Source organism: Canis lupus, chromosome 18 (genome assembly GCF_048164855.1).
Source record: "Canis lupus baileyi chromosome 18, mCanLup2.hap1, whole genome shotgun sequence".
Classification (NCBI taxonomy): domain Eukaryota; kingdom Metazoa; phylum Chordata; class Mammalia; order Carnivora; family Canidae; genus Canis; species Canis lupus.
Genome location: NC_132855.1, coordinates 31,436,480 through 31,452,124, shown reverse-complemented (window position 1 = coordinate 31,452,124; position 15,645 = coordinate 31,436,480). Strand labels below are relative to the sequence as shown.

The following is a 15,645-nucleotide window of genomic DNA, read 5'->3' as shown; positions in this document are numbered from 1 at the left end:
TCCTTCTTTTTTTCTTCATTAAAAAAAAAAAAAATCCTGCTCAGTGTAAAGGAGGACCCGGTTAGACATATATTAAGGTTCTTAGACTAATTATTTCTGGATTCCCTCTAAAAGAGGCCTTTAGTTATTCTGCCTGCATTCACATTTATTTGGTCATTTGCTTTACAATGGACTGCCTGTCGCTGACCTGTTTTCACCTCCTCTTAAGGGTTGGTTATCTACAATTTGAGCAACCGGTTGAAGTAGTTTTTCAAAAGTTTTTTAGCCTTCATTTTTTTTTTTTTTTTTTTTTTTTTGCCAGGGACCACAATGCTGCTTGGTTCTAAGTATAAAGCCATCTCTGTTAAACACACAAACAAACCCACTCTGAAATCACAAGGAAGGGACTGCTTAGCAAGTGGAGAAGATGATTGCAGTAGTAAGAGACTGGGGGAATCCAGAACTTCCACCCACTAAAGAGTATTTGAATGTTTATCATATCATCAGTGTCGCCTAGGCGGTTGCCTAGAGTCATCTAGAGACCTACAGCACATTTTATTTTAATAAAGTAAATCAAAGACCTTCGTTTTTGTTTGTTGGATTGCTTCTTTGTTTTGCAGATTAGGAATAAATCTGCAAGGAAACTTGTAACAATTAGCTGGGCATTTGCAAGTCTAAGCTGACCTCCACATGAATTTTCTTTTGCAAAGGCCAACTGCCATCCGTCACCAACTTTCAGGAGCTCCTTCTTGTAATTAAATGTAGGACACATTTACCAGTTTTGTTGCCTAAGATCACAACGGACAAAGCGCCTTCTGCATACCTAACCGACGAGGGGCATCCATCGGTCAGCAAATAACCCAGAGGACACCAACTATAGCGTAACTAGGACGGGAGTCAGAGACACAAACCGATTTGGCATCTCAAGGAGAGAATTCCAAGCTCTGCTTTTTCTAACTTTCCTCGCCATTTCTTCTCAGTCTCCCTTCCCCCGCAGCACGAACCCAGAAGCCACTCGAACTGCCAACCGTGTCGAGTTGAACTTACTGCAGTGTGATGCAGGCGAAGGCTGGGCGCATCTCCGAAGCGAGGGCAGCCGCTTTTCCGGAGGGGACCTGGGACCAGCCAGCTCTCAGGATCCCTTCCAGCTCACACGCTCCCTGCTCGGGAGGAAGGCGGCCACACGGCTCGGCTTCCCGGAGGAGTGGAGCGTCAAGAACTCCGCTCGCAGCATCTCCTCCCCTCGACTTCCACCCCCTTCCACCACGCACGGCCCATTCTAACTAGTGTCTGAAAGATGGAAATCGACTCCCAGGCAGCAGCACAGGCTGCCTGCAGCCCACCAGTCCCCGACAATTTGCAACTCAAAAACAGCGGAGGCTGGAGAGATGTAGGTTTCCGGAGCCTGAAAGTCATCCCTGGCATCCTCGTTCCCCACCTCGCACTCCCGTCTCCCCTCCTTGCGCGGCCACCTCCAGTCTCCCCCCCCGGGCTACAGGCATCACAAATGGTTATCGTATTACCCATACCAGTAAGCATCAGAAGGAAACGGGCTTTGTCAGGGATAAAATACCTGTTGTCCATGACTCATGCTCCTCTCTCATCTCTTTGAGTCCTTCATTTATACCAAGATGCGCTGGTATTGGAAATCTGTGCAGTGCGTGTGTGTATGTGTGTGCGTGTGGTGAGGAGGAGGCAATCTGCGCGGCTGCAAGCAACAGCCCTGCCTATCTCTAGCTGCCGCTTCTACAGCTGCTGTTGCTACTATTGCTGTTGGAGCTCTGGGAGAAGGACGCGGAGAGAGACAGTGTGTTACAGCTATTTAACTGCTGGACCAGTTATAGGACGAGGGTGGAGACTGTGCAGGTATGAGTGGCTGATGTTGAGACATTAAGCTTGATTCACCGCAATTACTACCATTCAGGACACATTTCCCCTTCAACGGGAAACTTGAGACCTGTCTCCCCACCCTCTTGCTAACTATAGTCCTTGATGGGTCATTGTTCACCAACCACTTGCCTAACCCACTTCTAGCAATTCTAAAAGCTGCACACTCTATTTCTGCATTCTAACTTGGTAACCTGGGAGCAGGTGACTGGAGGATGGATGAGGATAAAGTAAGAAGGGAAGGGGGAAAGCCCGTGAATATTAAAAGGGAAATCATTCGTATGTGTAACCCATCGGAACACAGATAAAAATGATAGTTTTGAGCCATGTGTGTAAGATAATGCATTGGGGCGATACAAATGTAAGCCAGTAAATAATCATGTCTACTTTATAAAATGTGTGCAAAAGCAAAAAGCTATTAAGGAGTGTGTTTATAAGCTTAAATGCAGGGTATCTTGATATACACATGGCCCTTGTTGGCTCTTGTCTTCCATGCATAGTATCCACTGTGATGTCAAGCATCGGTATTTCTGTCAGCTAGAAATTCTGGTGAAACCTACTGGTTACTGCTGTCTGTGGACTCTCCCTTTCTCTCCTTATTGGTTGTTCATTCTCTGCCCTGATTTATTTCCAGCTTATTCTCACATAAGTTGAAGGTGTGCTGAATTTAGAACTTAACGAAGTTCTCAAAACCTCTAAAGACAAGAATACTTCTTAATAACTAACTTAATTTGCTCTAGCAATAGCTTGTATTCATGCTCTTGTTTTGTAATAGACTAGATAACCATGAACAACCCCTCTTAAATAGACCCATGTGTGTATATGTACACACATATGTACATGTGCACGACACTTAATTGATAGTACTATAAATCTACTTTCAGCATTCAGTTGTCTAAGCTGAAAATAAACTTAATTCCTTTTGATTGTAATTGTGATGCACACCATTCATTATTTCTGCTCTGATCTGAGCAATTTTTATATTTGCCATATATTTTCCCATTTGTTGGGGCTTGTGTAACTAAGGGTTAATTTGGACACATATTGATACAAAAAGAAGGACGTGTAACAGAAATATAACAGAGGACCCAGAAGGAGGAAAGAAACCCAAAAGGATTAAATAATACATCTTCTCCTGATCTGGTTATATTAGAAAATCACTGATTTTAGCTAACCAAAGGCCAGTTAATGTGCAAAGCATTTATCAATCATCAAATAAGTATCAATTTACCAAGACCAAACTTACTACAATTATAACAGAAAATACATTGATTAATGTTTTGTTTTAAGATTGAATTCAGAGTATACAGATTTTTTAAATATCACAATCCTAAGAAAACATAATGCCAAATAGTCACGTTTTTTGCCTCTCCAATTTCTGTTGTTTATTAAGTAACTCCCATGAACACATTATTAACATTATTAAAAACCTGGAGAAGGGATCCCTGGGTGGCGCAGCGGTTTAGCGCCTGCCTTTGGTCCAGGGCGTGATCCTGGAGACCCGGGATCTAATCCCACATCGGGCTCACGGTGCATGGAACCTGCTCCTCCCTCTGCCTGTGTCTCTGCCTCTCTCTCTCTCTCTCTGTGACTATCATAAATAAATAAAAATTAAAAAAAAAACCTGGAGTAATTTCATATTTCCATACTCATATTCAATGCATTGTAAAGAAGTAGGCAAAGATTATCCATACTATTTAGAAATATATTTGATACAAAAGGTCAAATATATCCATAAATGCCATCAGTGTATTTCAAAAACTTCATGAGGATATTTGTATAATTAATCAATCTCAAAAAAAATTAGTGGCAAAAAATAAACTTGTTCTATAAATTCCCATTAATCAATAAAATCAACGATTTATGAGTATATAGAAATAAGTAACATCTTAATTTCCAGCTAAATTTCTTTTATCATCAAAACATGTATTTCCAAACTAAATTCTGTAATGTAATTCATATTTGTTCACTGTAGAAAAGCTCAAAGATGACAAGCTCTGCAGCAGCAGAAGCCATGTCTATTTAGTTTATTCATGTGTCTCTAGCATCTAACGAAGTGCTTAGAATGTGCTATGTGTACAGTAGGTAGTTTATAATAAACAGGTGAATGAATAAAAAATTAATTTCTGGATGCAAGATATTGGGAAGATAAGTGAACTAGTAATAAGGATGTTTAAATTCTTCCAGTCTTCACTCTGCTGCTAAATAACTGTGACACTTTTGACTCACTTCTTGTTTTCTCAAAGTAACCTTTCACAGACCCTACAAAACTTCCTAGTATCTGTCCCCAATACTTTTCCAAAATGATTTTTCTACTAAATGAATCTAATCAACATGACTTTCCTAAAATCTCATTTCCTGACAACTTTGCAAACCAGTAACACCAGTAACCACTATTCAACCCTAAGAAGTGTGCAGTTTCCTCCACTTTCACTTCCAAATCTGTTCCTAGTCTAGTTGGTAGTAGGCTAGGTGTTTAAGAGAATAGATTGTTCACAGGAAACAATAGGTGTTGGGGAGGTTGTGGAGAAAGGGGAACCCTCTTACACTGTTAGTAGGAATGCAAACTGGTCTGGCCACTCTGGAAAACAGGATGGAGGTTCCCAAGTCAAAAATAGAACTACCCTTCAATCCAGCAATTACACTATAGGTATTTACCCAAAGGATACACAAATGCTATTTCAAAGAGATACATGTACCCCGATATTTATGGCAGGGTTATCAACAATAGCCAGATTATGGAAAGAGCCCAAATGTCTATCAACTGATGAATGGATAAAGAAGATGTCCAGTTCCAGATGTCTAGAAGAGTTCTCACATTTTATAAAATAGCAAATAACACAGCAGGTCACCCTGGCTTATTGCTGAGAAGGTCATTTACCAATCTCCGCTAGACTATCTGGCTAGGAATCGCAATGTTAGACATGTAAGCATTGGCCAAAAAAAGGCATGTTTTAATTCCTAGGTGTGTCAATGACTAGCTATATGACCTTGGAAAAGTTGTCTTTCCACACATCAATTTTCACATTAAAAAGTAAGGATTTTTTCCATTTTATTAGAATATAATTGGCAAAACTGGAATATATTCAAAATGTACAATGTGATGATTTGATTTAAATATAGTATGTGAAAAGATTCTCATAGTAAGTTAATATGTCCATTATCTCACATATTTGATTTTTTTTTTTTTTGCTGAAACACTTAAGTTCTGCTCTCTCTTACTATATCTCATAATTATATAATACAGTATTATCAAATGCATTCACTATGTTATTTATTAGATCTTTTATTCATCTTATAACTCAAAGTTCATATCATTTTACCAGTCTCTCCCCATTTTCCCTACCCCTAGCTCATGGCAACAGCCATTCTAATTCTCTATTATAAGTTCGACCTTTTTTTTTTTTATTTCACATGTAAGTACAACCATGTAGTATTTGTTTCTCTCTGTTTCATTTCATTTAGCAATAAGGCACTCCAGATTCATTCATATTGTTGCAAACGGCAAATGGTAGAATTTCCTTCTCTTTTAAGGTGGAATAATATTCCACTATATATATATGAGGGTATATATGTGTGTGTGTGTGTGTACCTTCACACATGTTAGGATATTTATTATCAAAAATACAAAAGATAAATGTTGCTGAGGTTGTAGAGAAAAGAGAACCCTTATATACTATTGGTCTGAATGTAAAGTGGTACAGCCACTATGAAAAACAGTATGGGGGATCCCTGGGTGGCTCAGCAGTTTAGCACCTGCCTTGGCCTCAGGGCGTGATCCTGGAGACCCGGGATCAAGTCCCACATCGGGCTCCCTGCACAGAGCCTGCTTCTCCCTCTGCCTGTGTCTCTGCCTCTCTCTCTCTCTCTCTCTCTCTCTCTATGTATGTGTCTCTCATGAATAAATAAAATCTTAAAAAAAACAGTATGAAGTTTCATCAAGAAATTATAAATAGAACTACAATATAGTCCAATATTCCTACTTCTGCATATACATCCAAAGGAAATGGAATCAGAATCTTGAAGAGGTATCCACACTTTCGTGTTGTTTGCAGCATTAATTCTCAATAGTTAAGATAGAGTAACAACCTGTCAATGGATAGATGAATATGAATCTATAAAGAATATATGATATATATTAAGCGAGACAAGCCAGAGAAGGCCAATTACTGCATAGTGTCACTTATATGTGAAACCTGATAAACAAAAACAAAATCTCATAGAAAGAGAGAATAGAAAATTGATCATAGGAGATTGGAGTAGGATAAATAGCGAAAGGTTGGGAAAACTTTCAACTTCAAGGTGAATAAGATCTGAAGTTCTTATGTAAAACATGGTGAATACAATTGACAAAAACTACATTGTATAATTGAAATTTGCTGAGAGTAGAACAGAAATGTTGTCAATAAATAAATAAATGAGGAGATGGATGCATTAGTTAACTAGATGGGGACATCCTTTCACAATGGATACATATACCAAATCACCATAATGTACACTTAAAGTATCTTAACATTACATGCCATTTATACTTCAATAAAGCTATAAATAGTAATATTTTAATTAAAGATTTATTTATTTATTTTAGAGAGAGGAGAGGGAGGGGAAGAGGGAAAAAATCCCAAGCAGACTCCCTGCTGAGCACAGAGCTCAGCCCCATGACCCTGGGATCATGACCCAAGCCAAAATCAAGAGCCAGATGCTTAATCGACTGAGCCTCCAGGCACCCCTGTAATTAGTAGAATTCTAAAAAATAAAACGACTTCTTCATTTGCTATAATCCTGTTGGAATCATGAAAACAAGACCTGTTGACTATCAGAGCCAGGTGCTCTGGGGTCCCATTTCTCAGGTGGCAGCCATAAAAGCTGGGGCACCAGTCATGTACACAAACTCCTTCCAGAGAGATGTTGGCCACTTAGTTTTATTTTTAAAGCATGCCAGAGAAAGAAGGCAATGCAATCGCAAGTATCTCAAAATGAAGCTAATAGCATCCACCCCACAGAATGGTTTAGAGAATCAAAGGATATGGTACATGTAAAGTACACAATACAGTGCCAGAGCTCTGCATGTGTGGACATTGGGCATGCATATGCCAGTGCATGCACAACAGCCATGTGCAAATGCACCTGCAAACACACACTCACACACACACACACACACACAAAGTGATGGTTACCTCTTCCCTTCATTAGAGCCACCATTTCTGGGGTTAATGTTTCTGTACTTGACCTTCCAGTTATTTAATTTTTTAAACTGAATGACGAAGGCAGACTCTGCATGATTCTCCTGGGGGCAGGAAGCATGCTGCTGACCCTAAGAGACAATCTTTTAAATCGGAGAGAATTCTCCCTCTACTTCAAAGAAGGTAACTCATGTTGTAAAGAGGTCTGACTAAATAGTGATAAATCACATGAGTTACTGAAGAAGCTGTTCAAACTTTCTTAAGCACCCGTAACATGTGAAGTCCACAGCTACATACATACTTAAGGAACCATAGAAAATACAGCAAAACATGATTTAAAGCACAAAATAGAAAGCTTGTGACAGAGAAATTGTAGTTTTGAAATTGAAGTTTTATGTGGGAAATTAGCAGACTCTAATATAGCCTAGCCACTTATTTGGCTGTCTCCATGATGGATGCAGATTACAGTATAATTGATTTAACAATGGTCATCCACTCAGTGAATTTCAAGACAAATTCCTAAAAATGGCCAGATTTTATATTGCATGACCTCACTATTATTTAGACCAATGTTTTTTGTTTGTTTGTTTTAAAGACACAGCATACATATTCTGTTATGACTTTTTTCTTTTTTCTTTTTTTTTAAGAAATCAGATAGGTAGATTTAATTATTTTTTCTGGGCCTTCTCTAACCCTAGATGACACCCCATCAGTCTCCCTAACACTTTGGAGGCCATTTCTTTGTCTTTTCACTGTACTTACAAGCCAATTTATATTTATATTTGCACAAAGCCCTAAAAACATAAGGCATTCAAATATTTTAAAACTGTATTCATATGGAGTTGTAGCAAAAATCATTTTAAATGTCATTTTTTAAAAGAGAGAAGATAGCTTTAATTAAACAGCTAAATATTTAAAATAGACTATAAATTTCAAGCAAATACTTTAAGCTATTTAACTGGTTAAATAAGGTTTATCTTGTCTACATTTTAGACAAGACTATCTTAAGATGAAGGATAGGGGTTTTCTTTGTTTTGTTTTTATTTGGGTGAGGGCTATATGGGAGCTTAAAAGCTTTCTATACTACCTTATATAATTTAACTTTAAAGTAATTTTTTATTAAATTGAAACTTAGATTTCTAAAACTTCTATAATGCCAAGGACCTGAAAAGAAGAATCTGTATTAAAATCTGAAACAGGAACCGTAGCACTATTCATTAAAAATGCATATACACAGAGATTGATTTGGGGTGGATTTAACAGAGCATTTTACTAAAAAGGCAAATGTATGAGATTATGGAAATTTAATAAAAAGATTCATGATCTTTGTATTCACTGTTGTGAAGCTAACAATCTGTGTGGTATTTGTCTTTGAAGTTAGTTTGAGAAACTGAGGATGCATTTCTTCAGTTAACCTTTTTAGTCTATACTAAAAGATAAATATAAATGTTAAAATAATAAAATGTGTTTGCAAATAGAGAAGCATATTCTAAGCCTCAATCAATGTTTCTTAAAAATTGAACTCCTATGTTTTTTGTGGGGGCTTCTGATTTTTCAGCATGAAGAGCATGAAGGAGGAAAAGTTTGATCCTATATGTAACCTTGTATAGTCCCCAAACACATATGTCTATTGAAACCAATTCATTTCACCATACAGTGAATAATTTTTTGTCTTTCTATTTTAACCATATTTTAAAATGTTAGCTTTTCAAAGAACTCAGCATAAAGAAAGGTCTCCTGAAAGAGGGGGTGTTTTGCATGATGTTTTCTTTTTCTAAACATTTTTATATGCTTTTCCTAGCTTCATCATTCTTATTTATACCAATATCATGTATACATTACATTATTAAGATTCAGCTTCATATTCTAGAGTATTATGAAGAGAAATTTTAATAATTTGTAGAAATGGAAAAAAAATAATTTTCATTGGATATTTTCTAAATAGTTATAACTATACCCAGGTAGAGTTTTCTTAGACACTATGAAAAATTTATTTTGCAAATGGATTTCATTACATGTCGGCTTGCAAATTAAAAATAAATCGCATAATTAAAACAGACAATGACAAATATATTTTTAAAAAAGCAGTCACTTTTTTCTCAGTTGGCATGACCTGAATTCAGAGATCATATTTGCCCTGGATGATTTATCTAAAAATGGCTTTTGAGGTTGAATAGTTCCATTGAAACACTGGCACATAAGCAATTTTACATCAATCGGAATTGACGTCAAAACTGTTAGGCAAAAATTGCTACTCATTGTGATAATCCTGGGAAGCTGTGATGTCATGATACTTTATACAAACAAAATACATATTATTTAAAAGGCAGGAAAACTAGCACATATAGTAAACAATTTTTTTTCTTGGAAAGATTTATTCCAAAATAGAAAAAAAAACACGAAAACTTGGAAGAATGTATGCTCTTTATGTTAACTTTATGTTTCCCTTTTTGGTCCACCAAATATGTTTACTTTCATTAAGAGCAAATATTATTATGTTAGCCACTAACCTAAGAGCATATGCTAAATAATGGCACCACATTTAATTATCACAACTATTTTATGAAGCAGATACTGTTGTTATTTCCAATTTTCAGAGGAAGAAACAGAAATACAGAAAACTCAATTTATACAAGGACCAAAATCTCTGATGAGCAGCAAAAGGCACTGGATCTTTATAAGCTGATTCTAGACTTCATATTGTTAATAACTCCACTATAATGCCTCTCTACTTCTAATAGGTAAATATCAATTAAGATCTGAAATTAGAATGCTTAAGGCAATATGACAGATAATTGCTTAATCTATGTTTAATCAGTAATGATGTACCTAAAATTTGAAATGTCAATAATTTATATTAACTTTAAATCATGTGGAAGTAGAATTCTTGACAATTTAATATCCTCATTAAACTACAAATTCAAGATGCCTTACATTTTCTCATGTTATAATCTATTTCAAGCATTTGCATACTTATTGTAACTAATGGTTTGTAGCAGATATACTTCATTCCAGGGTAAAGAATAATTAATACAGCCATTAATTTATGCATTTTAATAACTATGTTAACTTCACAATGTATACATGTATTGAAACATGATATTATAGTTAGTTTTTCTGTGGCTCTCCCTCATTACACCATAATGTAATGAAGGATAGATTTTATCTTATTTGCCTTTGTAGTTTTAGTTCTTTGAAAAATGTTTGGAATAAGAAACATTGCCAAAATTATCACAGCATCAATAAATGTGTTTGTGTAGGGATCTGTCCAAATGCTGAAAATACTTTAAACAGTTGATCTTACAATATGTAAACTTTATAGTCTGGTGTTGAAGAGTGAATATTTATGGTTTGCTTTCATATGACTTAGGATAATCATTAATTATACATATATATGTTGTTTATTTGCTTAATATTTTGTCAATATCACTAATTTGTAAGCTCTATGAGGGTCAAAATGCTGGCATTTTTATTTTGCCACTATAGTTCCAACACTTAGCCCAATGCTTGGCAGATGGGCACTCAAGTTTAATGATCTATTAATTATCCACATCCACATAAAATTAATAAATTCAGGAAGAGTTGGCAAATCGCTCTCTCTCTTTTTGTTTTTGTTTTTGTTTTTGTTTTTGTTTTTGTTTCCCTTCAAAACACATATTGGCTTTTCCAAGTCTAAATCATCTGGGAAAGATATGCATGTTCACCTGAGGCTCTGATGAGTGCCTTAAGCTATAGAGTAAGCATCTGGGTATCATGACCCAGAAGAGTCAAACTGCAGCAACACTATGCTTCATTTAACCTAAGATACGAAACCAAAGACATAAAAATTTTTTAAAAAGGAAGGCAGTTAATTAAATTAACAGGACTTTTTTTTTTGTTATGCATTTCTGACTTTGTTTATACAACGATAAATTTGGCATTTTTTATGGCACTAAAAGAGCATATAGAAACCAGAAAGAAAAAAAATAAAAATAAAAAGAAGTTGCCTATGCGGCTAAGATACTTGGGCTATGTTCAAAGCCCATCTGAGTTTTGATTGCTCTGGACTTGTTTTAGTTTCTATTTACTCCTACTCTGTCCAGTTCCCTATCTTTTAGTAAGGAACTCTGATTTTTCTTTGGATACAATTTTGTTGAAATGTAAATAAAAATACCCTATTCCCAAGAGATCTAAGTTAAGCTAACCAGATTTTCTCCCTAGAAATTTGAGGTTCCCAAACCAAGTGAAGCTATTGGAGCTGACAAATTCCAAGAAAAACACTCTCAAATATTTCTATCCAGATATTCAAACAAATCTGTTTTCTAATCTTTCTAAGCTTGGTGATATAGTGGTTTATTTTAGCCTGTGAACTGCTTTATACTTGTTGAATGGTATTATCTTGCATCAAGTTAGCCAGAGTCAGTTTAACTTGCCTGCAACGAGAACATCAGCAGCTAGATCAAACAATGATGAAACATTGTGAGTTTCCATTAGTGGGGTGAATTCGTTGTGGGAGTGGTTAGGTTGATTCATCTGCTAGTAATGATTGCAATGTATTAGAATAAAAGGACAAAAGTACCAAAAAGGATCAAAGAGGAGGCTGTTGAAAAGATTGCATAAGAAGCCAGGATTGTCTCAGGGAGTTAAAATGAAATGTATTTAATGTTATATAGTTTCAGCCATAAAATTCATCATGGCTTCTTTACCCTAGCTACCAATGAGTAAGATAAGTGAATGCCAATGCCAAAGCTAAATATTGAAGTAGAAGCCTATTAAGTTCATCACATTTCATCACTATTGTCTTTCTCATGATTTCAGTGGTCACTCAAGGCTCTACTATTGTAGGGTGCTGCATGCCCCCATACATATGATTGCCCCACATATATCCACCTTTTCCCTACTTACAGACTATCTCTGATATAGCCTTTTACAAGAAACTCTTCTCTGTTCCACCATGATGCCTCTCCTTGTTTTAAACCAATGTCCCCTATTTAATATGTCAAAAGTCATTATTCTAATTTTGAAAAAAATGAGTATATTTGACACACTATGTTACACTAGTTTCAGGCATACAACAAAGTGATTCAACATTTCTACATGTTATGTTCATCACAAGTGTAGCTACCATCTGTCACAACACTATTATAATATCATTGACTATATTCCTTATGCTGTACCTTTTATTACTGTAATTTACTTCATAATTGGAAACCTGCATCTCCCCCTCCCCTTCATCCATTTTGCTCATCCCCCTACTCCCTTCCCTCTGGCAACTAACAGTTTGTTCTCTGTATTTATCGATCTTATTCTGCTTTTTGCTTGTTTATTCATTGGTTTTGATTTTTGGATTCCACATATGAGTGAAATCATATGGTATTTGTCTTTCTTAGTCTGACTTATTTCGCTTAGTGTAATAACCTCTAGGCCTACTTGTGTTGTCACAAATGGCAAGATATCATCCTTTATATAGCTGCATAATATTCCATTATATATCTACACCACCTCTTCCTTATTTGTCTATGGGTAGGCCCCGAGACTTCTTCCATATCTTGGCTATTGTAAATAATGCTATAATAAACATATGGATGCATATATCTTTTTGAATTAGCATTTTTTAGGGTGGATGCCTACTAAGAGAATTACTAGATCATATGATAATCCTATTTTTAAGTTTTGGCAAAATCTCCATACCATTTTCTACAGTACCTTTACCAGTTTACATTCCCATGAACAGTCTATGAGGGTTCCTTTTTTCCTGCCTCTTCATCAACACTTGTTATTTCTTGTCTTTTTCATTCTAGCCATTCTGACAGTTGTAAGGTATTATCTCATTGTGGTTCTGATTTGCACTTTCCTGATGATTACTGATGATGAACATACATCTTTTTATGTATCTGTATGTCTTCTTTGGAAAAATGTCTATTCAGGTCTTCTGCCTATTTTTAAAACAGATTTTTTTTTTTTATATTGAGCTACATTAAGTTCTTTATTTTGGATGTTAACTCCTTATGGGATATATCATTTGCCTTTTTGTTTTGTTGATGGTTCTTTTTTTGTATAAAAATGTTACTATTACTCTATGTTTTTAATATACTATTAAAATATTTAATATTTTAAATACTTTTAATATTTTAATATTTTAAATACTTTTAATAAAGTATTTTAATATACTATTAAATATTAAATACTCCATGTATTTAATATACTATTTCAGACTTCATGGTCCTCTACTTTGCTCAGTCTTCTCACTCAGCAAATGATGTGGTCTTCCACTTCATTAAGAAATATGATGCTATCAGCATTATGCTCAGCATCAGCCAGCACATGGATCAGTGAGTCTTTACCCCACCATACTGTCACTTACTTCATGCTCTTATTCAAGATATCCTCTCTTATTCGCTTGTGACTGGTCTTTACTTTGCTTGTCTCACAGCAGCTCTTTCTTTCACAGGAGGTCTCCTCTTCTCTGGAAAACACACAATTTCACCTCTTGTTGACCCTCATACACCCATGCTCTCAATAATTATTGTACTTTTCACATTGCATATAAAATTCCTATTAGTGTTCCTGATATTCCTACTAAAGCATGTGACTTCTTAAGGTTGGGCATTATATTCATCATGATATCCATTATCCTTGAACAAGAAAGTCATGTTCTATGTGCTGAATATGGTGCTAGGCACTATAAATACATAAATGGAAAACACACATTTCCTCAAGATCAAGAATTTTAAACTAGGTGAATCTCACAAATCTATTTAAAGATTACAGATGAAAATGATAGTTTAACAGAAGTAAGGATAAGAGAATAAAGAAGAGCGTGATGTAAATCATGTAAAAGTGGGAAGTAAATGACATGGAAGGTTTTTTTTAAGTTTTATTTATTCATGAGAGAGAGAGAGAGAGAGAGAGGCAGAGACACAGGCAGAGGGAGAAGCAAGCTCCATGCAGGGAGACTGATATGGGACTCAATCCCGGGTCTCCAGGATCACACCGTGGGCTGAAGGTGGAGCCAAACCACTGGGCCACCGGGGCTGCTTGGAAGTTTGTTTTTTTTGTTTTTTTTTTTTGGGGGGGCTAGTTGACATTTGAGAATTTTCATGAGTGACTTGTTAGTTGGAAAAATAAGGTAGTTTTTTTACTTAAAGTCTCAACTCTGACATATAAAGTTCTTAGAAGTCATCACTGCCATTCTCACATTTTAAAAAAATGATTGAACAAACTGAAAATCAAGGATTTTTCAGATCAATCAGGAATTTGAAGGCACAGGGCAACTGTCACCGAAAAGCTGAAGAGGCAAGCAAACCCAGAGAATCACAGCTGAGTCTAGCCTAATGTTAATAGAAGCCATTGGACCAAATGATAACTGGTGGTAACAGTTAAATGAAGGTATGCACATTTAGGAGCCAGGTTTTTTTGTTTGTTTGTTTGTTTGTTGTTTTTTTGTTGTTGTTTTGTTTTGTTTTCTTTTTAGGAGCCAGTTTTTGTATGAACATGCATTTCATTGCTTTAGGACCTTTTTTTCTTTTTTTTTTTTTAAGGCTTTATTTATGTATTCATGACAGACAGACAGAGAGGCAGAGACATAGGCAAAGGGAGAAGCAGGCTCCCCTTGGGGAGCCTGATGTGGGACTCAATTCTGGAACTCCACAATTACATCCTGAGCCCTAAGCCAAAGGCAGATGCTCAACCGCTGAGCCACCCAGGTGCCCTCATTGCTTTAGGATTAATTTCCATGTCATACAGTAATTGCCACTGGTGCTTCTTCCTTGGTGAAATGTCTGTCATGTCTTTTGCATATCTTCCTAATAAGTTTTTAAATTTCTTATTTTTGAGTTTTGAAAGTTGTTTATATATTCCAGGTATAAGGAATCACCTGGATTTTGGTAGGAATATCATTAATCTGATATATTAATCTGTGGAGAATTTATAACTTTATTATGTTGAACTGTAAAATTCATGAACTTGGTAGATGTATTTATTTAGGTGTATATTTTATTTATTTCATCAACATTTTTATGTTTCAGCCTACATACATAGCCTATTTTATGAGATTTATACATAAGCATTTCATTTTTTGAGCAATTATAAATTGCACTGTGTTTTTATTTATTTATTTATTTGTTAAAAGATTTATTTATTTATTCATGAGAGACACAGAGAGAGAGAGGCAAAGACATAGGCAGAGGGAGAAGCAGGCTCTTTGCAGGAGCCCAATGAGAGACTCGATCCCAGATCCCAGGATCACAACCTGAGCCGAAGGCAGCCGCCCAACCATTGAGCCACCCAGGTGTCCCATGCACTGTATTTTAATTTTAGATTCCATATATTAATTGTTAATATGTAGACATGTAATTTTTTTGGTGTTTTGATCTTGTATCCTGCAACCTTGGAAAACCTCATTATTTAAGGTGATTATTTTCTTAAATTTTTTTTTTAATTTTTTTTCTTAAATGTTTTTAATAAAAAAATTTAGATTCTTTGGAATTTTCTTTATAAATAATCTTGTTAACTCAAATAGGGATAGTTTTAGGATTTCTTTCCAATATATATTATTTTATTTCATTTTCTTGTCTTATTACAGTGGCTAGAAATTCTGGTATTTTGCTGAATGCAG

General features: G+C 35.6%; 1 protein-coding gene across 8 annotated transcripts in view; it reads right to left on the bottom strand.

The window, feature by feature from the left end:
* The window catches only part of DGKB (diacylglycerol kinase beta), a 694,510-nt gene extending 692,728 nt beyond the window's left edge, over positions 1-1,782 (bottom strand). For 6 of the 8 annotated variants that reach the window (XM_072783954.1, XM_072783956.1, XM_072783959.1 and 3 more), the window contains exon 1: positions 1,553-1,781. The gene's annotated coding sequence lies outside the window, so the exon portion shown is untranslated. Of the gene's footprint in view, positions 1-1,026; positions 1,390-1,552 lie in introns of those variants that run through there. The other 2 variants (XM_072783961.1, XM_072783955.1) reach the window with 2 other exon arrangements.
* Between the last annotated feature and the right edge of the window lie 13,863 nt (positions 1,783-15,645).